A 27,313-nucleotide genomic window follows, 5' to 3' on the forward strand; every position below is an offset into this window, starting at 1 on the left:
TAGACTCCTTTGGGACCATGGTCCCATCCTGCACCAAGGAAGTTGCATCCAAAGCTGAAGCCAGTGTCAAGCTCATGTGTGTCATAGCTCTGAGGCACATGGATGGCTCTGACAACACTGGAGTAGGACCGCACTCCACAGAACTGACAACAAAGTTATAACCTTGAGAGGTCTCCGGTTCCAAGAGAACCAAAGAGCTCAGGGCAGTTATCAGTACCGTAGATGCAGATCTGATCAGCAGCAAGACAGTCAAAACCAGGACTGCTGGCCCCAAGAGCTCTGAAGGCTCAGTTGGAGTCAGAGGAAGAACAACAACAGTTGAAACTATAGGAGCAGTTCCAGAGCCAGGGGAGCTAGGAACTGATAAAGTAGCTAAACCCCTCACCAGCAGCTGATCCACCAGCCTCAAAACATCAGACTCTGTGAGGCTCCTGGTGGAATGGATCAGAGAGACAAATGGGGAATGGGGTTTCTCTAAGAATGGGTTTGGAGGTCAGTCTCAAAAAAAGGTCCACTGATGTGGAATATGTTGTTCTAGGCCAGCCGTGAAAAGAAAACTCCCTCAGTTCTGAAATAGGTGGAACCGGGGAGAGAAGTTGTGAAGTCTTGTCCTTGGCAATTGAAGGTGTCAGAATAGTTGGTGCAGAAACGGGCACAGATGCTTGGATAAGTTTCCCATTCAGTTCCACAGAAACTGTGGAAACCGGGGAGGTTCTAGCGATCTTAGCAGGTGGTGTTGATGAAGCTGTCGGAACCGATCATCTCCTCTTCTTAGATCCCTCATACTTGAAGATTTTTAAAAAGATGAAGGAGCGCCGATGATGGTTTTTGGATTTAGATGAACCAGATTTGGCCTCGTTGAAATCAGATTTAATAAGGCCTATCAAAATCAGCTTAGTTTTACGTTCTACAAGTGCCTGGTGGCTGAAGCTGTGACAAATACCGCAGTCTTCTTGAAGATGCACCGGGACCAAGTAGTAGACACAGTGTGTGTCCATCTGAATTTGGTAGTTTTCTATCGCACTTCTGGCACCTTTTCAATACAGAACTACCCTTTGTCTTTTCTGTCATATCACTCATACACATACACACAAAGAAATAAAAGGTTACAGAATATTGTGACTGAACGCATTTACCAATTTAACTTTTATGCAGACTGTAAATATTCAAATTTAGTATATCTTGCTGTCTGCAAGGTTTGTGAAGGCTAAGGGACAGGATACGTGAGCATAATAATATCTCTAAGAAAGATGTTAGAAATGCCCTTGCCAGGCATGTTGTAGTTAATGAATCTACCTATAGATTTATGTTTCTGGTACTATAGGTGATTAAAACTAGTATTAGAAGAGGTGACCTTAAAACTAAGACTGAATGTGTAAAGACTAAATAGATTTTAGAACTGCATGCGGACTATGGGAAAGGTTTAAATGGTTCTGTATTTTTAAGACCTGTGCTGAGATCTAGGGCCTTACCCTGTCCAGATTTAAAAGTGAGTACTTAAGGAATGTTTTAACTTTTGTGTACTAGATCTGAAGAGATGCCTGTGATAGGCATGAAAGCACTTAACTTTTTATTGTTTTTCTATAGTTTTAATAGTTGTTTTAATAAACATGAGTTCTACTGAAAGCTCTGCTGTGTCAGCTGGATGCACTTGTTTTGTGTTATTTGAAGTTGTGGTTTGTCCAGCCTTATCCGCATATCTTGTTTTGTGGCTATAGAAGTGTATCATATAAGTTAGGTTTATACAATATTTCTTTGAAGTATTTGCATTTGTTTTCATTCACCAGATGAGTATGTAGCAACTTCTCTGGATGTTTAACGGATTCAAGGATCAAGTTCCATGTAGTAGGGGCAATTTTAGAGACTGAACTTTCACATATAGCCAGGCAGTAAATTGTGCTACTGAGGAATAATTTATTGTGCAGAGGAGGACAATACACATAGTGCAGAATTTAGGAGATTAGAGTATTGAGAAGCAGAGTAAATCTAGCATTAACTGTAACCAGTCAGATTTCATTAAGATAGTGCAATGAGTGATGTATAAACCCAAGAATTTTGTTTTCAGTGCATTGTAGAAGGGATGTATTTTGTCCGTAGTAGGATGCAATAATAGGAACAGAGTATTCTAATCTGGGTAATAAGATATTAATGGTAACAGTACATCTAGCTACTGCTGTAAGGAGGAGCTCACAGACAGTGTATTATGGAATATCCAGTTCGAAATAGCTGCAAAGTCACTTTGGAAGCTAAAGGTAAGACAGGACGACTGTTTACTAGACGTGGAAAAATAATACAGTCAGCATAACATATGCACTTAAGATGAGGCCTATCACAAAAAAGATCATTAATGCAGAGGGAAAAGAGAGGATGATCAAGAATAGAACCTTGTGGGACACTAGTGGTAACACAATCTGTAATACTGAGATTATAAGCCCCAATCAGAACCAAGACACAATGGGCTAGAGAACTAATGAATGACTTCAAAATAAAAAGTTAATGGAAGGGTGTGGTCCACAGTATCAAAGGCTTTTTTTCCAAGTTAAGAAAAATAGCACCATTGAAGTGTCTTCAGTAAGAGTAAATATAGCTGCAATGTTGCTATAATGTGGACAAAATTCATGGTTCTAATTAGACAGAATATCATATATAGTAATGTAGTCTAGAATTTGTCTGTAAACAAGGTTTTTTTTCAGAATTTTGGAAAAGGAACAGGGATAAGAGATGGGTCAGAAGTCAGAGCCTGATCCATGATTTGCTATTTTGTGTAAAGATAATACAAAAGCATGTTTAAACTGTTGGACACACCTTTGGTGAACAAGTTAGAATAGGTTAATCAGGTTGAATAAGTATACTATAGGTTTAACAAATAAACTGTAACCTAGTCTAATAATATGTAGTTGCAGAATCAGATCTGGCACAAGGTGATAGGTGTTCATCTGAGCATTGATTTCCTGCTCAACGTGCCAGTTACAGACTCTCTCTTTATTTGGCAAATGTTTGAGCCAATGAGAACGGAGATGACACACCAAGCGAATGAGAGAACTTGAGGTATTTGGCATGTGATTAACTCACAGAGCAGTATGGAACACAAAATTTTAAGCAGCAGCAATCCTGAAATGGTGTTCACAATCCCAGTTCAGGAGCACTTAACCAAGCATTATAGGAGAGATCACAATGCTGTCAAACAGGAGGCTGGAGCAAGCAAACAAATAAGGTGTGTGTGTCCTTTATTTATTTTATAACTGCTGCAGCAAGTGTGCTGCTCCATATGAAAGGTTGCAAATCAAGTATTGTTTATTTTAGGACTGCAGGGAGTATAGGAAGTCATGATACCAGTTAAGGGGTACTTAACCAAATAAGCATTATAGGAGAGTCATCAAGGTGTGTGTGTGTGTGTGTGTGTGTGTGTGTGTGTGTGTGTGTGTGTAATGCCCATGTAGACAGCACAATCTAGTTAAGTGACATGGTTACAAGAGGCAAAAGCCTCAATCCCCTACACCAAATGGCAGACATCCATTAATCTTTTCTCCCATTTGGTAAATCACTGAGGATTACTGTCAGTCATTAGACTTTTACAGTTTTTGTGATTCGCAAAACACATGTTGATACAAAACTTGTTGTTCTGTTAACTTTAACTGGTTTACAGTCATCAGCTCTTATCTTTCTCTAGCTTTACATAATATCTGTGATTTTTGGATGATATTTATGCCCTGTCGGCACGTAAAAATCTACTACCAATCATTAGCGGACCGGAGTTCCGCTGTGGCGACCCCTAACTGGGAAAAGCCGAAAGACACAACAACAACAACATTTATACCCTGTCCTTCAGTAATCACTTAACCAGACAGTGCTCTAGGGCAACTGGAAATATTGGCTAGGCTCATCAATGGTCACCTAGACTGCAAGCCTAGTAAATACCTATAAAACAGAGTAGTTATGGTATAAAGGATGGAAAAATGATTGTAGTAAACAGCTGCACCATCATATGCACCATGTTCTTTGGATGTGATCCTTGGTTTCCTTGTTCTATGGAACACTAAAGTACAGTTTTGTACCTACCATAAATGTAGATGTTCGAGGATCCACATTGCTGCAGTCCTAACTATTGGGTAGTCCGCTGTCCCAGTCGGCCCGAATACCAAAGTATATGGCTGACATCGGTCAAGGCGCATTAGACTGACGTCAGTACGTCAGGGTACTAATGCGCATGACCGACGTCATATCCTCAGTCTTTTCTTGCCCCAGATGTCAGAAGACCCTAAAAAGACAAGGCCAAAACCAAAAACTCCAAACATTCCTGCACCAAAAATATGTACAATATATACAAAATTACCAGAGTATAACCTCACCTACACAACCACCCCTAAACACAGAGGGGAAGGAGGGAGGGACTGCAGCAATGTGGATCCTCGAACATCTACATTTATGGTAGGTACAAAACTGTACTATGTTCTTCATTCCACATTGCTGCAGTCCTAACTATTGGGTAGAATCCCAAAGCAGAGGTAAGGGAGGCTGGCAAATCATAAGGAAGCAGGAGCTGACAACATGCCTTGCAAAATAGCTGTGGCAAAACCAGCCCTAGATTTAGAGTAGAGAGGAAGGTGATAATGCTTAGAGAAAGTATGCACTGAACTCCAAGTAGCTGCCTCCAAAATATCCTTAGTTGCTACCCCCCTTAGAAATGCTGTTGAAGTGGCAGTAGCCCTAGTGGAATGAGGCCTAATCCCAGCTGGAATCTCCTTGCCATGATGGGAATAACAAAATGCAATGCAAAACCCAATCCACTTAGAAATAGTTTGTTTTGACACAGGCTTGCCCTGAGAACTCAAAGCAAAAGAAACAAACAACTGCTGAGACTGCCTAAAATCCTTAGTCCTGCTTAAATAATAACGCAATTGCCTGTGTACATCTAAAGTGTGCAAAATCTTTTCCCCTTTATTTTGGGGATCTGCATAAAAAGTAGGCAAATGAATAGTTTGGTTTAAAGCCACACTAGAAACCACCTTAGGCATAAAGGAAGGATTAGTAATGATACCCTATCCTTATGAAAAATCAAAAAAGGCTCTACCGCCATAAGGGCCTGCAATTCAGAAACCCTTCTTGCAGAAGTAATGGCCAACAAAAAGCAGTCTTCCGTTACTAATATTTCAATCCAGCAGTAGCCCGATGCACAAATGGTTATACAGTAAGTTTCTCCAACACAAAATTGAGATGCCTAGCAGGAGTAGGAGCTCTGGGTCTTATATTCTTTGCCCCTCTAAGAAATTGCTTGAACAAAGGATGCGAAAACAATGGTGGGTCACAATCATAGTGAGCTGAAATTGCTGCAGCATGAATCTTAATGGAAGAGAAAGACAAACCTTTGTCCAATAACTCAGTAAGATATTGAAGAGCCACACTCAAATTAGGCTCAGAAATCTCCAAATTGTTTGCTGCACTCCAAAATAAAAATCTCTTCCATTTTTCACACTTTCCTTGTACTAGGTCTTCTGGCTTCCATAATCACATTTAAAACTTGTTGAGGAAGTTGAGACCTGCTGTGTTTCAAAACAGAATATGCCAGGCTGTTAGATGAAGAGAGTGAAGCTTGACATTGAGCAGGTGACCGTCCCTCTGAGACAACAGGTGTGGAATCAAAGGTAAAGGCCATGGAGGCTTCCTTACCAGATTCCTCAGTAATGGGTACCAGTGTTGCCGAGGCCAATCTGGAGCTACTAAAATCATCCTTGGCTTGTCTTGTCTGACCTTTAGGAGCACCTTTGGGAGAAGAGGCAGAGGTGGAAAGGCATACACATGAAGATTTTTCCAACTGAAAGAAAGAGCATCCACTTTCCAAGCTGTGTGATGAAACCTCTTTGTGCAAAACTTTGGCAGCTGGTGGTTTAGTGGAGAAGCGAACAGATCTATGTCTGGAGTTCCCCATGACACTGTCAATTTTCAAATACATGAAGATCCAGTTTCCACGGGATCCATGATTTGTCTGCTTAACACATCTGCTAAGGAGTTCTGTGCTCCGCAGAAACCTTGCCTGAAGAGTTAGTTGCAAGCTGAGCGCAGTCTCCCATAAAATCATTGCTTGCCTGCACAACGGGTAAGAATGTGTTCCCCCTTGTTTGTTGATGTACCACATGACAGTTGTGTTGTCTGTTAGAATCAACACCTGCCCTGGAAGAAGTAACTCCTTGAAAGCCATTAATGCAAACTGGACTGCTAACATCTCTTTCATGTTGATATGTAGATGCTGTAGTCTGGCAGGCCACTTGTCTTGTATCCACTTTCCATTTAGATGAGCTCCCCAAGCAATGTCTGAGGCATCTGTCGTTAGAATCTGACTCGCCTCTGGCCGGGTCACAGAGAGTCCCTTGTTTAGGTGACATTCCTGAGCCCACCACAAAAATTCCTTTTGAATGCAAGGTATTATTTGAATGACAGTGTCCAAATCCTGGCAGTGCTGTGTCCATACATTTTGAGATACCATTGCAGCTTCCTCATATGCAGTTTGGCATTGGGAAGCACCAGAATACAAGATGCCATGAACCCTAAGGCTTGAAGGACTGTCCTTGCAGTCAGCCCGGACTGAAGAGATAGTTGATGGAAGTAACTGGAAAGATTCTTTTGTTTGTCCGGGGTTAAAAGGCCATCTGGGCTGCTGTATTCAGTCTCACACCCAGAAAGCACATGTCTTGAGAGGGTACTAGACTGGACTTTATTTCGCTCACAGAATACCCTAGGCATCTTAGCACTGCTATCACATATTCCAAATGCTGTAAAGGTCTTCCTTTTCTTGAGCCAGAATCAGGCAGTCGTCCAAGTAAGGATAGATTTGTATTCCTTTTAGCCTGAAGTAAGCTATCACTGGAGCCAGAACCTTTGTGAATACTCTGGGCGCAGTGGATAAGCCAAAGGGCAATGCAGAGAACTGATAATGAGAATCTCCAGCTCGAAACGCAGATACTTCCTGCAACTTAGTCTGATAGGCACATGAAGGTAAGCTTCCTTGAGATCTAAAGTTACCATCCAGTGATCTTTGCCCAGCAGAGGTAAAAGCTGTTGTAACGCCAACATTTTGAACTTGGGAATGTCCAGATAAGTGTTGAGGATAGATAAATCCAAAATTGGTCTCCACGTGTTCCCCTTCTTCGGTACTAGGAACAGGCGAGAGTAAAATCCTAGGCCCCTTTCTGGCACAGGAACTGGCTGAATGGCCCCTATTTGGAGCAACAGAGAAATTTGCTTGTGAGCCTCTTTTCTTTGTAGAGGAGGAATGTCTGGCATGCCTTTGAAAGGAGGCAAGGTATGGAAATAAAACCTGTAACCGTGGTGAATGATATCCAAAACCCATCTGTCTTGGGTAATTAAATCCCAATTTTCTTTGAAAAGAGCCAGCCTTCCTCCCAAAGGTGCTGCCAGGCGAGAATGTACTGGCAGCTGAAAAGGTAGGTCATTGGGTCTGTTTAAGGACTGACCCCTGCCCTCACCAGAAGTCTGAGCAGGTGAACTCCCTGTTCTAGGCCTAAAAGAACCTTGAGCTCTGCCCTACCACGCCTAGACCTACCTCTAGACTGGGAATCATAAGCAGGATATGTCCATCCCTTAGAAGGCCAATTTCTACTAAACTTGGAGGCTGCACCTGCAAAAATCCTTAACAGTTTGCATAGACTTAGCCTTGTCCTCCATTTTCTTTAAAACTGCTTCCACAGGCGAACCAAACAACACATCAGACTGTAAAGGAGCATCCAAAATCCTTGTCTTAACATGCTCAGCTAAATTCTGATCCCTCAACCAGGCGTGCCTACGAAGAACAGAACCAGTGGCAGCCACCCTCGAGGAGGCCTGCACAGCATCAAAACCACACTGCAAGGAATGCTTACCCACCTGTTCAGACACATGAACTAAATCCTGCAACTCTTTACACTCAATACCTTCTGCCAGAGCATCCACCTTAGACTTCAATTGTGAAAGGAGATAATTCTGATATTTTAACATGTGAAACTGACAATTCAACGCCTCATGGCTAAAGTGGAAGAAGTATACACTTTCTTTCCCCATCTATCCAAAACCCTTGCCTCTTTATCAGGAGGAACAGGATTTTTAACAACAGAAGCCTTCACACCTTTAGGCCCCTGAGAGACAGTTTCCGGGTCTGCCCTAGGACTCTTAAAAGATACTTATGAGCTTCAGGCACCCTATAGTACCTATCCGGTTTAACTGGGGCAGGAGGCAAAGAATCAGGATTCAGGGAAGCCTCTGCAAAAACATCTTCCACCACATTCAGAACAGGAGGTATAGCTAAAGGCCTATGCTGGGGTAAAACAAGAATTCCCTAAGCCTCTTCCTGGAATCAGAGAAATCTTGACCTTCCCATTTAAAATGCTCCCTCATGGAATGCAGAGTCTCTGAAAATGAAAAATCCTCAGGAGGAGAAGCTGAAGGAGTAGAATCATCCACATCAGAATCAGAATAAGGAGGATACTCCTGCAAGTCTTCAGCCAAGACTCAGAAGCCTCCGAACACTGCTCAAAACTCTCAAACTCAGGTTCCACCCTAGGCCTCTTATCAGGAGGGGGCATAGAACCTCTAATCATAGTAATCAAATCCTCTGCCATTTTAAGCATATGTTTCTTAGGCAAAGACCCTGAAGCACTAGGAGAAACCCCCACTGAAGTTAAACTTGGCCTGCCTCTCAAAGAATCCTTGGAAACAGAAGGGGAGGCTCTAACCACCTTAGGAAGAGAGGGAAGAACAGCCACCTGAGAAGCCCCTTCAGCCTGGCCTACTTCCTGAGAGGACACATCCTGTAACAGTAAAGTCTCTCCCTGAGACTCCAAAGAAACTCCTGGCAGAACCTCCGGCTCCACTGAGCCTTCTAAAGAACCGACGTCCGGGACTGTCGGTTCTTCCACTCTAGGCTTTGCTGCTTTATCCTTGCGCTTTTGGCGGCGCCGGAGCATCCGGCGGCATTTTATAATTACAACGCTTCCCAAAACTAACCTGGCACAGTCTAACCTTCTCTTAATAGTGCGTTTGTTAAATCTAGCACAAGAGCGGCATCCAACAACGTCGTGCTCAGGCCCTAAAAAGGTATACACAAAGTATGGTAATCCCTATGAGGTATCTGTTTCCCACAAGAAATACAGTTAGTCACTTTTTCTGACATCCGGTTAAATACTGAGGCAAGAAAACCAAAATATTAACTTTGATTCGGTCTGAAACTCTGACTTCAGAAACTTTCAGAACGCCAACCTGCACTCGCAAAACTGCTTCTGCATCGGACCATGCGGCAAAAAAGACTGAGGATATGACGTCGGTCATGCGCATTAGTACCCTGACGCAGTCTAATGCGCCTTGACCGACGTCAGCCATATACTTTGGTATTCGGGCCGACTGGGACAGCGGACTACCCAATAGTTAGGACTGCAGCAATGTGGAATGAAGAACATCAGTATGTTTATTAGTTAGCTGTGGATAAATTAACATGAAATCTATGAGTTTAATGTTAACATTTTAACTGAGTACATTTTCAATTTAGCAGGCAAGCAGGTGTAAAATGCTGTGTATGTGCTACAACAATTTGTCAAGCACTTAGTGCAGATGTGCAAGGCCATGAGCTGTTAAAGAGCTGCTTGTTGTAGAGCACTGATTCTTACAATCACCTACATTAGCAGTTTGTAGCTTCCTACAGTAGTCAACTTTGACCTGATTATTTTCTATGGTAGGTTGATGTAAAATAGCTCCTCCCCCAGAAATCATTTTTTGTGTGTTAAATTAACATTTTATACAATGCAATATCGTTCAAACATGTTTTGTGCGTGCTCAGGACAATGAATGTTAGGTTTCAATATTATATGTATAGGGTATCAATTTGATAATACTAAACACTTCTGTGAGGCAGGCTGCTAGATATCAAACACAGGTTAATGTTGCAGTTGTATGGATGCTAATAAATAGTTAAAATAAACTAATAAGATAATACAAAGCAAGACATAGGCAGTTTTATTAAGGCGGGAAGTTACTCTCAACGTAACTTAGTATGGAGTTTACAAAACAGTACTTAATCTCTTCTCAACAAACCACATAAAGTTTCCGATTTTCTTTTATATTCTTGAAGCATCAAGTACCTACTTATTTCAATAAGCAGTTTGTTTACTTAACATGATATAGATGCAACATGTTTCCTGAAGTAATGTATTGGGACATATCTAATACTTCTGTTACAACACTGGCCTGGCCTGAAAGGACTTGTATTATAAAGTGAAGCAAAGACCCAGGATTTCATCAGAACAGAATGAGATGTCCTGACATTACTTTACAAATGCTGCTACACAAAGCGTTTATTTTGGCTGCCCAAAAGCTAAAATGAGTCAAACTAGTTTGTGGATGTGAAGTGCAGAGCAAAATGATGAGTCGGGGCATGAAACTGCATTGTAGTGCAGTAAATGCATACAACGTGATTTTTTCTTAGCTACAGCATGATGTTCTATATTATTACAGTCACAGTCTGTCGTCCCTATCACATTGGCACCATTTGTTTTATTTAAATTTACATTCTTCTTCCTTTTTTTCCAGAGAACTGGATACAAGTACTTAGCATGTAAACATGTACTGCCTTCAACATTTTCTTTTTTTTCTTTTCCTTTTTTTTACAGGCATACGGATGTAATGCTGTAAATAAGAGTTTTGCTTTTTATGAGGGTTTTCACTGTTGTTCAAGTGCCCCATTAGAACCTTTCTTACTCTGTTAGGTTTTAAATTCATTTAAACATATTTTTGATGTACTTACCATACCAGCCTTCCATGGCTTATCTAGTTCCAGTAACAAAACATGAACAATGAGCTGAATATTTTTAGCTAGACATAGTAGTTGCCTTAAAGCTGACAAAAAAATATTGGTGTCATATGCAAGAAGCCAAGAATGTTTCCCTTGATATTCTCAAGTCAATCAACATAGTATAAACTAGGAAAACTACATTGTCTTCAAGAAGAGTTCTCCAGAACACAGCGGGGTCAGTACACATAGAAGAAAATCAGGACTACCTTAACCACATGGACTAAATGATATGTACAGTCTATAGAGAGTGTGCTAAGAGCTTGCAATTCACTAATATATCTGCCACAGGTGATGCCTACTAAGACAGCTGTACCTTTTAATAAGTTAATGACAGCAGTTGGGAAAAGAGCAAAAGGATGGGTACTAAACACAATAAACAGTAAAAATGCTGAACCAGGTGTTAAAACAAACCTTTGCATCCAGTTTATTGACGTTAAGCACTTTCATTCCCCGTTTGGTGGAACTTCATCAGAAAGATGGTTCAGCGTTTTTATTGTTTTACTAGTGTAATTCCAACTCTGTGTTGGTTTTCAGTTCCACAATTATAAACATATCTGGATTATAAACTGAGAAATGTTCCCTTCCTAAAGGATTAGAGATGTGCCAAAGCCTGGTAGAACATTTTAACCTCTGGATAGATTTACATGTTGTATCACATATTGCATACACTGATGGAAGCTGCAGATAATGTGAAACAAAGCAGTGCATGGAGTACCCCTGTAATACAATAATCTAATGACTGTTACCAAGATTACTAATGAGAGTAGAAACCATTTGTTATATACAAACAAACATATTTTTCTCCTTTTCAGAGCAAAGGTCTTCCTAGGGGCTTGTACACCACTGACGACAGAGGATGACAACGCATTTGAACAGCAGCTATTCTACTTCTGACACTGAACTTGAATGAAAGATTAGGGAACACAACTATTTTTCAAAAAAAAAATTGCCTTCTAGGCAAGTAAAGTCCGGAGATAATGCACATTGCACAATGCCCTCCCAAACAACCTAAGACTTATGTCCTCTCCACACCAATTTAAAATACACCTCAGAGCTCTCCTGAAGTCCCAATGGTTATGCCCTTGCTCTAACCCAGACTAATAGTGAACGTCCCAACTTCACCTTGGCCTCTACAAGCCTCCACACAACTCTATATCCTAAAAGTCCACAATATAGCCCTGTTAGTTCTTCTGTACAAAGTCTGAATCTATCTTAAATTATAACTACTTGCTTGTTTTATCTTGCCTTTAAACGTCAGTGTATGTACTTGTTTCAACTTTGTACTTGTATTTGTTTTTGTAACCATGATCTTGAGGCCTCCACTGAAAATGGACATGTATCCAGTTGGACTAGCCCGGTCAACAAATGTAAAATAAATAAATAAAATAAATAAATATGTAGAAAAAGTACACTTTTATGGCTTGGCAAATGTGTGCAGAAATACTGAGGTAGCCAAATCTTAGGCTGTGGCATCATCACAGGCAGCCTAGCTACATATCCAGTACTGTGCTGTCAATATGACACCATTTATCACCAACAGGACATCGGGAGAAATTAGTCTCAAAATCACTCAAAGATTCTTATACTATGGGTATGTTCTTCATACTGATTACTGCTGCCAGTAGCCTTAGCTATATGAGTTATATCCTGTAAAGTGTATAACAAATGGCCAGTTTCCAAAGCTTCAGAGCACCTTCCATACACCCAAACTGTCAAGCAGCTCAAGATAAACTAACTAAAAGACAAGTTTGGGTGTGAAGCCCTTCAGAGCTTTACTGCCACCAAATAAAATACACTCGTTTGAGGCTTTTGAGGACTGACAGCTCGTGCTTTCCTTTGCTGGGCAGATGAGTTCCCTTGGGGGAAGAAACCTTCCATTTTCTTATATTTACTGATGTGTTATTACTTTCCTCTTCAGGAAAGTTACTTTAAAGCTAGGAGTATTGTGTTTTAATGGTCAGTCTCGAGACTGCAATGTACTTTTAAATGGAGCATTCTTTTTTTCTGTCAGTTTTAAAGCACTGTAAACTAAATGGTAACATATACTCTGTAGATAAGCTGTGCTTAATTTTCCATTGCAGGGCTGCCATAGTGTTTGAAAGTGCTTTTTACTGTGATTTTTCTTTCAAAAAAGTACTTTTGTGGACTGGTAGTTTTACTGGCATTTGCTGCTCGTCTTCCCTCAGAAATAGACATAATTTTCGGCTTGACTATGGAACAGACTACTGGTCCCACAGTCGGTCCTTCTTCCTGCCCCAAAAAGAAAAAGTTAAGCAAACAGCCTTTGCCATCACAGCAGGCTAGAAATTTGCATTAGGCACAGGTAGGCGACTCTGTTCTGGCCATTTGTTGTACGTCTGACCACTCAACCTTTACCCCAAATCCCTTTGGTTTAAGCATCTACAGCCACTATGAACTGCAGGGTTAACCACAGCCTCTGAGCCTGCTAGAGTGCCCTTAGTGGGTAAAGGAGAGCCACTCTTGTTAGTTCTGGGAGAAGGAACAGGGAGGTTTCCATGTTATGTCAATGCTGTACACATCTCTGGGGAAGTAGCTGTTGCCAGTAGTAACATGATTGACCTTAATTCTCTTGTCAGAAAGAAACAGAAAACCAAACGTATGTACTCTTCCTCAAATTTATTTATTTATTTATTTGCATTTGTTTGTCGGGAGGTCCACTTAGTCAAAAGTGAGCCCATTTTCAGTGAAGGCCCAGGGAGAAAAGCTCCAAATCCAAAAACAGACATCACACAAACAGTAAGAGGCAATGCAATAAACTAGGCTGTGTACAATAAATTACACAGTATACAATAAACTAGACAGCATACAGTAAATTAAACAGTGCACAAGTTATAAAATACTAGGTTAGATTACCAATAAAATTTTAAATATGCCAGAAATAACATGCACAACAGTCCAGTGACATGGATGATTTAGTATATATCTGAATGTTGCAGTAGCTGCTGAGTAGAGAGGAGGTGAATGTTATAACAGTTGCTTAGAGTGAGAGTAAAGTAGATGCATTTGGCTTAATTTAATAAGTTTTAAGTGGAAGCAAGTAAATAAGAGAACAGCAAATACAATGAGAAATTTCCTTTAGCAATAAATATTTCAGTTTTTCTTTAGAAGCTTGCAGCTAAGGACTATATTTTGTTCTCTTATGTTTCCAAGGAGACAAGCTGATAACAGGGCAACAAAAAGTCAGAAAGTACAGTTGTGTACACTTACCATAAATGTAGATGTTCAAGTGTATTGACTGTTGCAGTCATCACACTTGGGTTATCTGCCTGCAGGTAGCCCTCAGTCGGCCTGAATACCAGAGTCTTGGGATTTCTGCATCAGATGCAGTCGCCTCACCCATGACATCAGGTAGAAAATATAGAAAGACAAGGGGCTGGCGTCAAGGTAACCAGGACTGCAACAGTGAATACACTCGAACATCTACATTTATGGTAAGTGTACACAACTGTACTATGTTCTTCATGTTTCACTGTTGCAGTCATCACACTTGGGTTGATTCGCAAAGCTGAGGAAGGGTGGAGGCAGTCAAGAAGTAGTAGGGCTGGCTAGCAGACCTTGTAAGACTGATGTGGCAAATCCAGCTCTGGATTTGGAAAAGACAGGCAAGTGGTAATGCTTGGTGAAAGTGTGCACAGAACTCCAGGTTGCAGCTTCCAGGATATCCCTGAGTAGGGACTCCACGGAGAAAAACTGTAGAGGTTGAGGTAGCCCTAGTGGAATGAGGCCTGATCCCCTGTGGGGTAGGTTTTCCATGGTGTTTGTAACAGAAATGGATGCAGTGTGCTATCCATTTAGAAATGGTTTGTTTGGAAATGGCCTTGCCTTCTGCCCCTGTAGTAAAGCTGACCAGCAGCTGGTCAGATTTTCTGAAAAGTTTAGTCCCGTCAAGGTAGAACCTAAGCTGTCTGTGCACGCCCAAGGAGAGCACGATCCTTTCCCCTTTATTTTGAGGATTAGGAAAAAAGGTTGACAAATGGATGGATTGGTTTAAAGCCACACTGGATACCACCTTGGCCATAAAAGATGGGTTAGTACTGAGGGAAACCATGTCTGCATGGAAGATAATGAAGGGTTCCACAGCCATAAGCAGGCTCAGAAGGGGGAAGTGTGAGGACAAAGTTAAGGTCCCAGCCAGGTGTGGGAGCTCTCCTTGGGGGTCTTAAATTGTTAGCTCCTCTCAGTAACTGTTTGATCAGAGGGTGAGAGAAGAGGGGTGTCTCAGTATTGTAATGAGCTGAGATGGCAGAGGCATGAATATTAACTGATGAGAAGGATAGGCCTTTGTGGAGCAGCTCGGCTAAGTAATCTAGGATTTGAGGCAAGGAGGGCATGGCTGTGTCCTTCCCTTGAGAGTGGCTCCAAGAACAGTATCTATTCCACGTTTCCGAATAAGATTTCCTAGTACTAGGCCTCCTGGCCTCAAGGATAACATCCAGCACCTGTTTGCTGAGGGTTGCTGGTGATGCACTCATGGAATAAACCAGGCTGCCAAGTTCAGGGTTTGCAGCTGAGGACGCAAAATCTGTCCCTCCTGCTGAGACAGCAGAGAGGGGTTCTGCTGTAGGTGCCAGCTTGGCACTGCTGTCAGACTGCATAGGAGTGGGTACCAGTGCTGGCGTGGCCAGTTTGGTGCAATAAGGATTGTCCTTGGCCTGTCCTGTTTGATCTTCAGGGGTACTTTTGGAAGGAGGGGCAGAGGGAGAAAGGCATAGATTGAGAGGTTTTCCCATGTGAAGGATAGGGCATCCACTTTCTAAGCTTGGCTGTGGGGAATTCTGATGCAAAATTTGTTTAGTTGATGGTTTTGGGGGGACACAAAGAGGTCCACCTCTGGTTTCCCCCACCTGTGTATTAGACATTTGAATGAGTTTGGTTCCAGTTTCCACTCATGTGGGTCCATTAGATTTCTGCTTAAGTCGTCTGCCAGTGAATTTTGTTTGCCTGGTAGGAACTGAGCTTGCAGGTGCACTTGGTTGCTTAAGGCTGTATTGCACAGAGCCATAGCTAACTTGCAGAGCGGGTAGGAGAAAGTTCCCCCCTGCGTGTTTACGTACCACATAAATGTGGTGTTGTCTGTCTTTATAAGGAGTTGTCCTGGCACAATAAATTATTTGAAGGTTGTCAGTGCATTCTGTACAGCTAACATTTCTTTTTGATTGATATGCACGTGAATTTGTCCTGGGCTCCATTTGCCTTGAATGCATTGCTTGCCATGTGAGCCCCCCATGCATAGTCTGATGTGTCTGTTGTCAGAGTTTGGACGGCGAGGGGGTTGTGAGAAAGGGAGTCTCTTGTTGTGGTTGCAAGCCTCTGCCCACCAAAGGAACTCTGTCCTTAGGCAAGGAATGATAGGAATCACTGCTTCCAGGTCCTGGGAATGTTGACACCAGAGACTTTTTAAGTACCATTGAAATTTCCTCATATGCAGTCTTGCATATGGAATCAGTAGAATACATGAGACCATGAACCCTAGGGCTTGCAGTATTTTTCTTGCAGACAGCTGGGTTTGGGTGGCTAGTACTTTGAAATAAGTTGTCAAATAAACCTGCTTTTCTGGAGTGAGGAATGCCACCTGGAAAGTTGTGTTCAAGCTTGCTCCCAGGAATACAATCTTTTGGTTGGGTACCAGATGTGATTTCTTTTCGTTGATGGTATACCCCAGAGAAGTTAGGAGTTAGGAGTCTCTTTACAAATGTCATGTGCTGAAGTAGCAATTCCTGACTGTCCGCCTAAATCAGGCAATCGTCCATGTATAGGTACATTTGAATATTTCTCTGCCTCCAGTAAGCAATGGCTGGAGCCAGGCACTTTGTGAATACCCTGGGTGCAGTAGATAAGCCAAAGGGAAGTGCAGAGAAGTGATAGTGCATACAGCCTGCCCTGAAACGTAGACATTTCCTGCAAGATTCCCTTATTGGGATGTGCAGATAAGCTCATTTAAGTCTAGGGTGACTAGCCAGGAGTTCTTGGCTAGCATAGGAAGGAGCTGCTAGAGTGTAAACATTTTGAATTTTGGTACTACCAGGAAGGTGTTAGGGTTGACAGATCCAGAATAGGGCACCAAGAGTTCTCTTTCCTGGGCACCAGGAACAGCCATGAGTAGAAAGCCTGTCCCCTTTGCTCTGTTGGCACAGGTTGAATAGCCCTGATACTGAGAAGAGAAAGTACTTGCTTTTGGGCCTCTGTCCACTGGTTTGGAGAAAGGTCTGGCAATCCGCTTGGGGTTGGCAGAGAGTGGAAATAGAATCTGTATCCCTGGGATACAATGTTTAAGACCCATCCGTCCTGGGTAATATGCTCACAGTTCTTTGCATGCAGGGCAAGTTTTCCTCCTAGGGGTGCAAGTACTTGGGCATGGCTGGGAAAGGTGAAGGACAAGTCATTGTAAACTTTTTCCATGGGGGGTGGCTTACCACTCCCAGTTTTTGAGGAGGGAGCACTCCGTTGTTTAGATCTGTGCATACCCTGAGACTGTAGTCTTTGTGGTCTGTTGCCCCTGGATTTGGGCTGAGAAGGTCTGGAATGGACTGGAAAGGACCAGTTTTTTGAAGGCCAATGCCTACTGAATCTAGGTGACTGCACCTAAAGAAATCTTTATCAGTTTGCATGGATTTAGCTTTTTCTTTCATCTTTTTAAGAACTTCTTCTGCTTTAGAGCCAAACAAATATTCTTGGTTTAATGAAGCATCAAGTAATTTTGCCTTGACATGGGCTGGCAAGATTTGTTCCTTCAGCCAAGCATGCCTTCTCAGGACAGACCCAGTGACAGCAGCCCTGCAAGATGCTTCTAAGGCACCAAAACCACACTGCAAAGTATGTTTACCAACTTGGTTTGCAGAATGCATTAAGTCTTGTAAGTTCTTATTTTCTGCACAATCAGGAATCAACTTTTTTGTTTAATTAGATCAATAATATGTTGCTGGTACTTCAACATGTGAAACTGGCAATTTAAAGCCCTGATAGCAAGAGTTGCAGAGGTATATACCTTCTTACCCCATCTGTCTAGAGCCCTAGAATCCCTGCCCAAAGGGGTAGGGTTTCTGGCTGTAGAAGTCTTAATACCCTTAGGTCCCTGGGAAATGGTCTCTGGATCCGAAGTGGATTTTTAAAGAGAAATTTGAGAGAGTCAGGTACTCTGTAGTATCTGTCAGGCTTTCTAGGAGCAGGTAGTAAAGTATCAGGGGTAAGGCTGGATTCCATGAAGACATCAACTACAATATCCAGGACAGGGGGAATAGCTAAAGGCCTATGCTGAGGCAAGTCTAAAAATTCCCCCGAGTCTATTTTTGGACTGTGGGTAGTCCTGGCTTTCCCAGCGGAAATGCTCTCTTAGGGTATGCAAGGTTTCACTGAAAGAAAGGTCCTCTGGGGGGGGGGGGGGGCTAAGGGAATTGACTCCTCTGCATCTGAGTCCTCATAGTTAGATAAGGGTATGTCCTGGTAATCATAGGGGTCAGAGTAATCAGATTCATGGTCTGAAGAATCAGAAGGAAATCAATTCTTTGTCTTTTAGAGGGGAAGGCTGGCGTCCCCCAATTAAAGTAATAAGGGCTTCAGCTGTTCTAAGCATTTGTTTCTGTGGCATGGGAGCTTGAGAATGTGCTTTGGTCGTTGGTTTCCTAGGCAAAGTGTGAACTCTGGGCCTGAGAAATTCGGTAGATTTAGCCATTAATGAAGTAGTCGGTTTAATACGAACATCGGAAGGTCTGAATACACCCTCAGAAGCCAGTGCCTGCACAGCGGCTCTGGACCCATCCAAGGTAGAGACATCTGCAGGTTCCATAGTCAAAGAAGCATCTCGTGGCATACCTGACTCCGAATGGGTCTCAGTAGAGGCCTGCGAATCTGTAGACGTGGGTAACGGGCTGTGAAAGCACCTCACTGAGTACTGGTGACTAGCTTAACAGAAGCGTTATTGGCAGTTTTGGACCTATGCGGTCTGTCTCTGTCATTATCTTTGCATTTTTTCAGAAGGTCGGTAGTTGGATGGCTTACCGACGCCATTTCAGAATATGGAGAATGAGAGTGAAAGAACTGAGAGACAAAATTAGCCCGAAGATGAAGAGTTCGGTCATTGAACAAGGCACAAAACCAACGTTGTGGTCTGGGCCTAAACAGGTGATGCAGTAAGAATGAAAATTTCTGTGAGGTATTTGCTTTCCACAGGCAAGATAATTGTTAACTTTTTCTGACATCGGTTAGAGCAAGAAAAAAGGATCCCCAATGGGGTACTTAGCTTTAGAAGACTTCAGGTTTGAAACTCGAAAAATGAAAATTTCAGGTAGCTGCCAACCGGCACTTGTGAACTGCTTCTGCTTTGGAATCTAGTGCAGCAAGAAAAGCTGATGTAATGGCATTGGCTGCATGTTTTATACCCCTGACTACCTGACGTCATGGATGTGGCGACTGCATCCGATGCAGAAATCTCAAGACTCGGGCCGACTGAGGGCTACCTGCAGGCAGATAACCCAAGTGTGATGACTGCAACAGTGAAACACGAAGAACATCACTGATTTCTTCAAGGTTAAAAGTTAATGTTTTCGGAAAGCATGCAAGATGTTTTTTTCACATCTGGGAAGGGAGTGAAGATAAAAAAAGAACAGGCACCAATTAGTGTATGTAGAAGCACAGGCAATAACATGCATCTTAGCATGGATAACCTCAATTTTTAGTTAACTAAAGTCTATATTTGGAGCTGTCTGTCTGTGACAATTGTTTATATTAGGAGGGTAAACTTCATTATTTGAAGCTGTACAAAGGTTTGTGTGCTTTTTTTTAAGTTAATAGGTTATGGGTGTGTTTTTTTTTTGAGGGTTTTCATTAAAACAAAAAGTCTTGCAAAATGTGACAGATTCCAATTTTGATGATGAGAAGAAAAGTATAGATGCACCAACTAATGTTTAGCAGGTATCACAAAAACTGGAAATGCACATTTAAAAATGTTTTGGAGTGTAATGAGTTGGCAGACTTTAAAAATTCCATACAGAGTACTCTGTTAGGAATACTAGGTGAGCAAATGAGTGTAACTAAGGAAATTATATTTGAGCTGGAATACAGGATTTGAATTGCCTAGACATACTAAGGCCTTGTTAAGTTTAATTCTGATGGGTGCCAAAAAGCAGTTACTAGAAAATGGAATTCAATCAAAGTCTAAACCAACCATACTTAAAGTAGTGAATATTGTAAAAAAGATAAAAGAACAGGAAATGGGATCTTTAGAAAAAAGTAGGAATACATTTCATAGACAAAATGGAAACTAGGAACAATACATGCAGAAAAATGTTTTGGAGGAGGAATGAGGTTTAAGGGAAGGATGGAACTGAGCAATTTATGTGATGTTGGTTTGATTATACTGCAGAGCACAATATGTGCAATGTATATTGTGTGTAAATGCAAACTTGGTAATATGGTTCAATTACTTTAATATAAATTTATGTTGCCTATGTCACAAGTGATGATTCAATAAATTTGTTTAAAAAATAACCTGTTTAATCCTTTGAGATATAAAACTCTTATCAACTAACTAAACAGCTTAAAAGACCCATTCTAATCAATAATAATGGCTTACTAATTGATATGCTCACAACCAACCAATCTACACAAATAAAGGACAATGTTATCTAGTACCCTAACATTAGTGAACACTCCACCATTTCCATTACAGGTTCACCGAAAAAAAAAAGTGAAATAAACAAACCTCCACCTAGATTAAATCATATACAAAACAATTTCTCCACTAACATACTTGACATAGCAAACACTATCAATATAATAAATTGGACCATGTTTTACAATATCCTTACTATTAATGAAACTGCAACGTTCCCCACCTCTGGCTTTATCAGTATCTGAAATCAATACTACCTATTGAAACTACTTCTATACAAAGCCAGTTACTTTCCAGTAATGATAGCAGAACCATGTCTTCTCCTCAATCAGACACAACATGGCAAAAAAAAATGAAAAACAGTCCCTCAATAGACCATTACACTCATCTCCACAACCATGATAAAAAAAATTACAAGAACAAAATCTGCACATCTTCATAAGAAGCAAAGCACAGCTTTCAGAAACCCAAGATTCTCCTGGGAAAAAAGTCAACAAATTAACAAGTCATACTATAGTGAATCACAATCATCACTCTTACTCCAAAGAAATTTGTCTCAGAGTTCTCAGGCTACCAACAAGGCAACTCCCACAAACCCAGTTCTCTAAAACCCCAAAACCCCTGTTTTTCACTTAAAAAGAATCCCTAGGACACAGGCAAAATATTACTCTCCACAGCTATAAATGGGCCATCAGCCACAGATGGCTACTCACTTGGTTCAGCAAACAGTGTGGTGGTCTGACACACACACACACACGCACACACACACACACACACACACACACACACACACACACACACACACACACACACACACACACACACTCCATCTATTTAATCACTCCCATGCGCAAGACATTTTCCTTGATAGCAGGAAGAAAGTGGTAGTCTTCCGATTCCCAAATGTGACAAATCTGCCTCTACAAATATCTCTTCTACATTACCTAGGCAAACTACTCAAAATGCCATCCAAAACCAACTCACTGACTACTTCTCACAACATAACAACCAGATCCAGGCCAATGCCTGTTTGGAGTTTGCACATTCTCCTTGTCTGCCTGTGGAGTTCCTCCCACCTCTGAAAAATATGCTGAGTGTTTCTATCTCACACTCACCAATGAATGGAGCTGTGGGCAGCAGCACAGACTCTACATGGTGCCCTATAGGGGGAAGAGTTGTACAGACCAAACACTTTGGACATCTACTGTGGTGCACAGTATCCTCAAGATAGGAGAACATGTATCACAGCATGCATGCAATGGCAGGGATAGCCACCACTCGACGATGTAAAATATGGTTCTGGGTGATTTCAGTCATGTTGACTAATGTCAGCAAAATGGGCATGGCTAGTTACCGGTATTAAGTGGGTTGAGGACCTGGACTACTCCAACGTATGCCAGGGACCCATGCTAATGGTGGGAGGGGTTTATGTGCTCCTATTGGCCAGTGTGTGCGCCCACTATAAAGACCAGAAGTCCTGGATTAATAAGTTAATGGCTGGCTGGTGACTAGTTGTCCACCCTGGGTTACCTGGGACAGCTCTGTTGAACAAAAGCTGGACATAAAACCAATCAACATGCCAAACATGAACTGAGAATTACTACACAATGTACATTCACTGACAGGACACAGCTTGGAATTGGATGACATGATGATACAGAGGGGGCTGGATAGCCTATGTATCCAACAGACCAGATGGAAAGGCAGTGCAGAGAAGCCACTTGACTTGGGATCCACAGTCTACTACTCAGGAGGAGGACAGGCTAGAAATAGTGTACGAATTGTGAGACAGAGGCCTCAGAAGGCAGTGATGGATATCATCAGAATTAGTGACAGACCCATGGCTATCAGACTCCAGTATAATAATAGGGCATTATTCATAACCTCAGCCTATGCCCCACCGGAGGGTTGCAATAGTGAGGAAAAAAAGTGTATTCAGACAGCAGTTGCAAGACCTACTAGATAAAGCAGGACAACATGAATTGGTGTTGATAATGGGTGACCTAAATACACATATCAGGACAGACAGACCAGGATATGAGGACTGGCTGGATCCACATGGGTGGGGCAACAGGAATAGAAAAGGATAGGCCATTATAGACTTCTGTCTGGAAATGGCTTGATAGTAGCCAACAGATGGTTCAGAAAGAGAGACAGTCACAAGATCCCATACAAGAGTGGCCAACATACAGCTCATGTAGACTTCCTCCTACTAAGGGCACTGGGGTAGAATCAATGACTGGAAAGTCATCCCCAGTGAAACAGTTGGCACACAGCATAAAACACTTGTCACAATCAGCTGCAAGAAGTGGTCAAAGAAGGCTCTAAGGTCAACAGAGATCAGGCTGAAGACCTGGAAGTTGACTGGAGAAAAAGTACAGCAGTTCAAGGAATTACTCAGAGCTCTAGCACTCTAAAAAGAGGAGGAAATAGGTGGAGCTGAATAAGAATGGTAACGCTTAAAAACAGCATGTGTGAGGACTACAGAAATTATATGTGGCCGGACCAGGTATGGAAATAAGGTATGTAAGAAAAGTTGCTGGTGGAATGCAGAAGTCCAGGAAGTCATCAAAAGAAAGGAGGAGTGAAGGAAAAAGTGGAAGATAAAAAAGACCAACCAGGCTAGGAAGAAATACTGGTTGGCTAACAAATAAGCTAAGAAGGGAGTTGCAATAGCAAAGAACAGGGCATGGGAGGCACTCTACCAGTTTCTGGAAAGTGACTCAGTAGGTGGCAGAAAAAACTATATTAGGCTGCAAGGCAAAGACATAAAGATAAAAAAGATAGTCAGCCTCCCTTCATAAGGGATGGCAGCAACAACCTGTTCACCAGTCCACTGGACATCAAAGGCAGATGGAAGAAGTATTTCCAGCAGCTTCTGAATGAAGAAAATACCACAGAAGCTGCATTGCCCCAGAAACAGCCTATGATGAGAAAGGAAGAGGATCCCACCCTAGAAGAAGTAAGAATAGCACTAAGGAAAAAGAAGTCAAGGAAAGCAGCAGGCTCAGATGAGATCACAACAGATATGATAAAGATGCTGGGGTGAGATATGGGAGAAATGGCTCCTGAGGGTAATTATAGCATATGAGAAAGGCGTACCGTAGATGACAGGAGAATAAGCATACTCGTGCAAGTGTACATGAACAAAGGGGACATCCACAACTGTGAGCAGTACAGAGGCATCAAACTCCTGTCACATTGCATGAAAATTCTGGAGAGAGTGATTGATAAATGGATATGCAAAGTAGTAGAATGTAATATTGGTGATGAGCAGTTCAGATTCAGATTTGGGCTGTACTGCAGTGGTTCAAAGTCCCGCCAACGTTCGTAGAATTAGTGCAGGCTATGTACAAGGACCCAAAGACAAGTACAACCAGTATTCGGTCTCAGAGGTGTTCCCAGTGGGAGTAGGTGTGCACCAAGATCTCTGAGCTCACTGCTTTTCATACTGGTAATGGATAACATTTGCAAATAGGTGGGAGGGGACAAATAAACAAAGTTGATGTATGCAGACAATGTGGCATTACAGGCAGACTCTGAGCAAGAACTTCAGTGAGAGCTAGGGGAATGGAATGCAAAACTGAAGGCACATGGGAAGAAACTATGCACAGATAAGACAGTGGTAATGGCAGCAAATTGGGGAAGTCAGAAGAAGCTAACAATTGAGATAGAAGGGAAGAGAGTGGAACAGCTAAATGGCTTCAGGTATCTGGGAAGGGAGGTTGAGTAGAAGGGGAGTCTGAATGAAGAGGTCAGAGCTAGAATCAGAGGGGCTGTAGCCAACTAGCATAGAGTCTCAAATGTAGTCTATCACAGAAGAATGCCAAAGAAGTTGAAAAGTAAGGTGTACAAGACAGTGGCACAAGGAAGCTAGAGGTGATGGAAATTAAGTGTCTGAGAAGGGTGTCAGGATGCATACTGTGGGACAGTTGAAGAAATGAGGACAAAAGAGCAGTAGCCAAAGTAGCTTCAGTTGCAGAACAGATCAAAGAGAACAGACTATGGTGGTTTGGACATGTACAGAAAAGCAGAAGATAACCTGGTGAAGAAGATTTGGGACAGACAGGAAGAAGGTAAAAGGAAATGAGGATGTCCAGCAAAGAAGTGGATGGATTGTGTGAAAGATCTGTGACAGTCAGGCATGAATGTTGAAGAAGGCAGGAGTGTGGCACTGAATCAAAAGTGACGGTGACAGTTAACACAATACCCTAACCCTATGTAGAAAATAGGAAAAGGGGGCTGATGATGAACCTATTATCCTGTCACCATCACAGCTTCATAAAAAAAAAAACAAGTAATCAAACTGTCAAAAAGGCATTTGATTCTATAAATTATACCCAATAATTAGCTACTCCGCTTACTGCAACTCTTTCAACCTCAAATGGTTCAAATTCTACCTTAAAAACAGAAACTTTTTCAGTTAGAAGCAATAATATGCTCTCTTCCAAAGAGGACATCATTACAGGGATCCCAAAAGGCTACATCCCCTTTGTAATATTTTTAATCTCTTCTTCTTGACTTCAAAGAAACAAACTTCATAGTATACACTGATGGCCAAATGTTCTTTCACTGAGACTCAAACTACATATTGGTATTTCTGAAACTCCAAATCTCTCAACACAAACTACACCCATGGTTACCTCTAAACATCATCAAAATCAAAATAATATTACTCCAGCCTTTACTGTGTCCCAGGTGACCCATACTCAGAGGAGGATGGAAGTGAGCAGCCAGTGTTGACTCCCCAGCCTGGAGCTGCAATAATAGCACTAGGTGCCTGGCACACACTGCAAACAATATAACTCTTGGTCAGGAGGGTAACAAGTTCACAAAAGTATTCATGCACCACCTGTACACAATGACTGCAGAGCTTGCTGGGCTGCCACAGGGTGGTGGGGTTTACGGCACACCCCCAGTAGCAGTATGATGCTGCACCAGCATTCTCACTCTGCACACCAGTCTGAGACATGGATCAGGTTGAGTCTGAGGGAAACCAAGATTGCTCAACTATACTTGATGAATGAATAGAAAATCAGGTGGCAACTAATGCTCAGCTGCAGAGAGGGGGGAAAATTATTTTCTTCAGAGACTCCCAAAAACTAAATAAGCTGGTACCACTCACAACCCCCTCTTATACTAAAACCAATCTACTGAGCATGTTCCTTTAAATATTTTGGCATCTTAATTGACCCAGCATTAAATATATTATGTCATACAAATAAGTCTATAAAGCTATAACAAGCTCTTCTCTAACTGGTTGCTGCAAAATATCCCATTACCTAACTCCTGGAAGCAGGAATGCTACTGGTAAAAATGTGCGACTACTACAACTTGAATCCGCTCTTCCAGTGGTTAACTGTATAGAAAGAATTACTAACCTGCTCCTGCAAAATGTCACTTCATCCTTCTTTAACCAAGAACAGACCACTACAGCACTGCACTGTTCTCTAAAGAGCAAACTGGCCATCACTTCTTGAATGCACAGATCTCATCATTGTATATTCAACACACAAAATCTAATAAACTGCATTCCACTCCACCTCTAGGACATGGTCTTTCTGTGAAAAATGTTCATAATCAGCTTTGCTCCCAATTAAACAATGTAGTGGTTCTTAGCAGACTTACTACCACACTTTCATCAACTGATCATGCCTCCTCCATTGCAGCAAGTGCCCTTTGGGACTTACTCCAAAATGAAACCCAGAATACACAAATATACAGCATATTTAAACAAAAGCTACTTCTTTGAAAAGTCAGCATCCAACTCCTGCTTCAACCATCCTCCAATAACGTGTCTGCTCTTCTTCCATACTGTGCTTTGTATCAACAATTTTTCCCTCAAACACTTTATCGTCTCTTTTCAACAGGTACACATGTATTTTATACCACTACATGAATATTCTGGAATTCTCAAGCTATGAGTTTGAATTACTTCACTGATGTTTAAACTGTTTCACTTCTTTTAAGGTATTCTTTAGGCACAGACACACACACACACACGCACACGCACACACACACACACACACACACACACATATATATATATATATATATATATATATATATATTTTCTCTTTTATTAATTCTTACTATGTTTCACGTCGATAAGCCATGGTGGTGCAGCGGTAGCATTGTCGCCTCACAGCAAGAGGTTCTCCCATTCGATTCTCAGCTGGAGCGCCTTCTGTGTGGAGTCTGCATGTTCTCCCTGCAGTCGAGTGGCATTCGAAAGACATGCGTGAATGGGTGTGCCTTCACTGAAGGTTGGGCATTGGGCTGGCACCTCGGCACCATAAAAATCTACTGCCAATCATTAGCGGACCGGAGTTCCGCTGTGGCGACCCCTAACCAGGAAAAGCCAAAAGAAGAACAACTGTGTTTCACTTCAGTTTTCTTTGTCTCTCATATTCTGGTACTTGTCTACTTTGGATCAGTCTACTACTGTTGTCAAAACTGTTAAAAAAATAAAACAGATATGTTTTTATCTATGAATCAGTCATTTTTTAGTCAACTAATAGCTGGAGGAAAATTCAAGTTTTGGCTGAGCTGTTTGGAAATGAACTGCTGCAAAGCATTTTAAACCCCATTACAACCAGTCTGACTGCCTTTTTCATCTGAAAAATAAAGATTATTCTCTTTCCTGAAATTGGTTAAAAGACAGAGAAGGATGTGGCTCCAACGTTGCTTGAAGGAGGCCTTTTCCAAATCAACTCCTTTCATGAGAAGGCACTATAAGGTCTGCAGACAGCTTAAACTTCTGAAAGAAGGCAACATCTAAGATTGAGAATCCTTAGTAAAAGCTTTGTTTTTGTTGAACTGGTTTTGATTCAGCTGCACGAGATTCTTATCAG

At 41.8% G+C, this 27,313-nt stretch overlaps 1 protein-coding gene across 4 annotated transcripts in view; it reads right to left on the reverse strand.

The window, feature by feature from the left end:
* DAGLA (diacylglycerol lipase alpha) overlaps window positions 1-27,313 on the reverse strand; it is a 2,305,179-nt gene that overhangs the window by 1,303,240 nt on the left and 974,626 nt on the right. The gene's annotated exons all lie outside the window — the stretch shown is intronic.

The sequence above is a fragment of the Protopterus annectens genome, chromosome 17.part0 (assembly GCF_019279795.1).
Source record: "Protopterus annectens isolate FY-2018-M chromosome 17.part0, PAN1.0, whole genome shotgun sequence".
Lineage (NCBI taxonomy): Eukaryota > Metazoa > Chordata > Ceratodontiformes > Protopteridae > Protopterus > Protopterus annectens.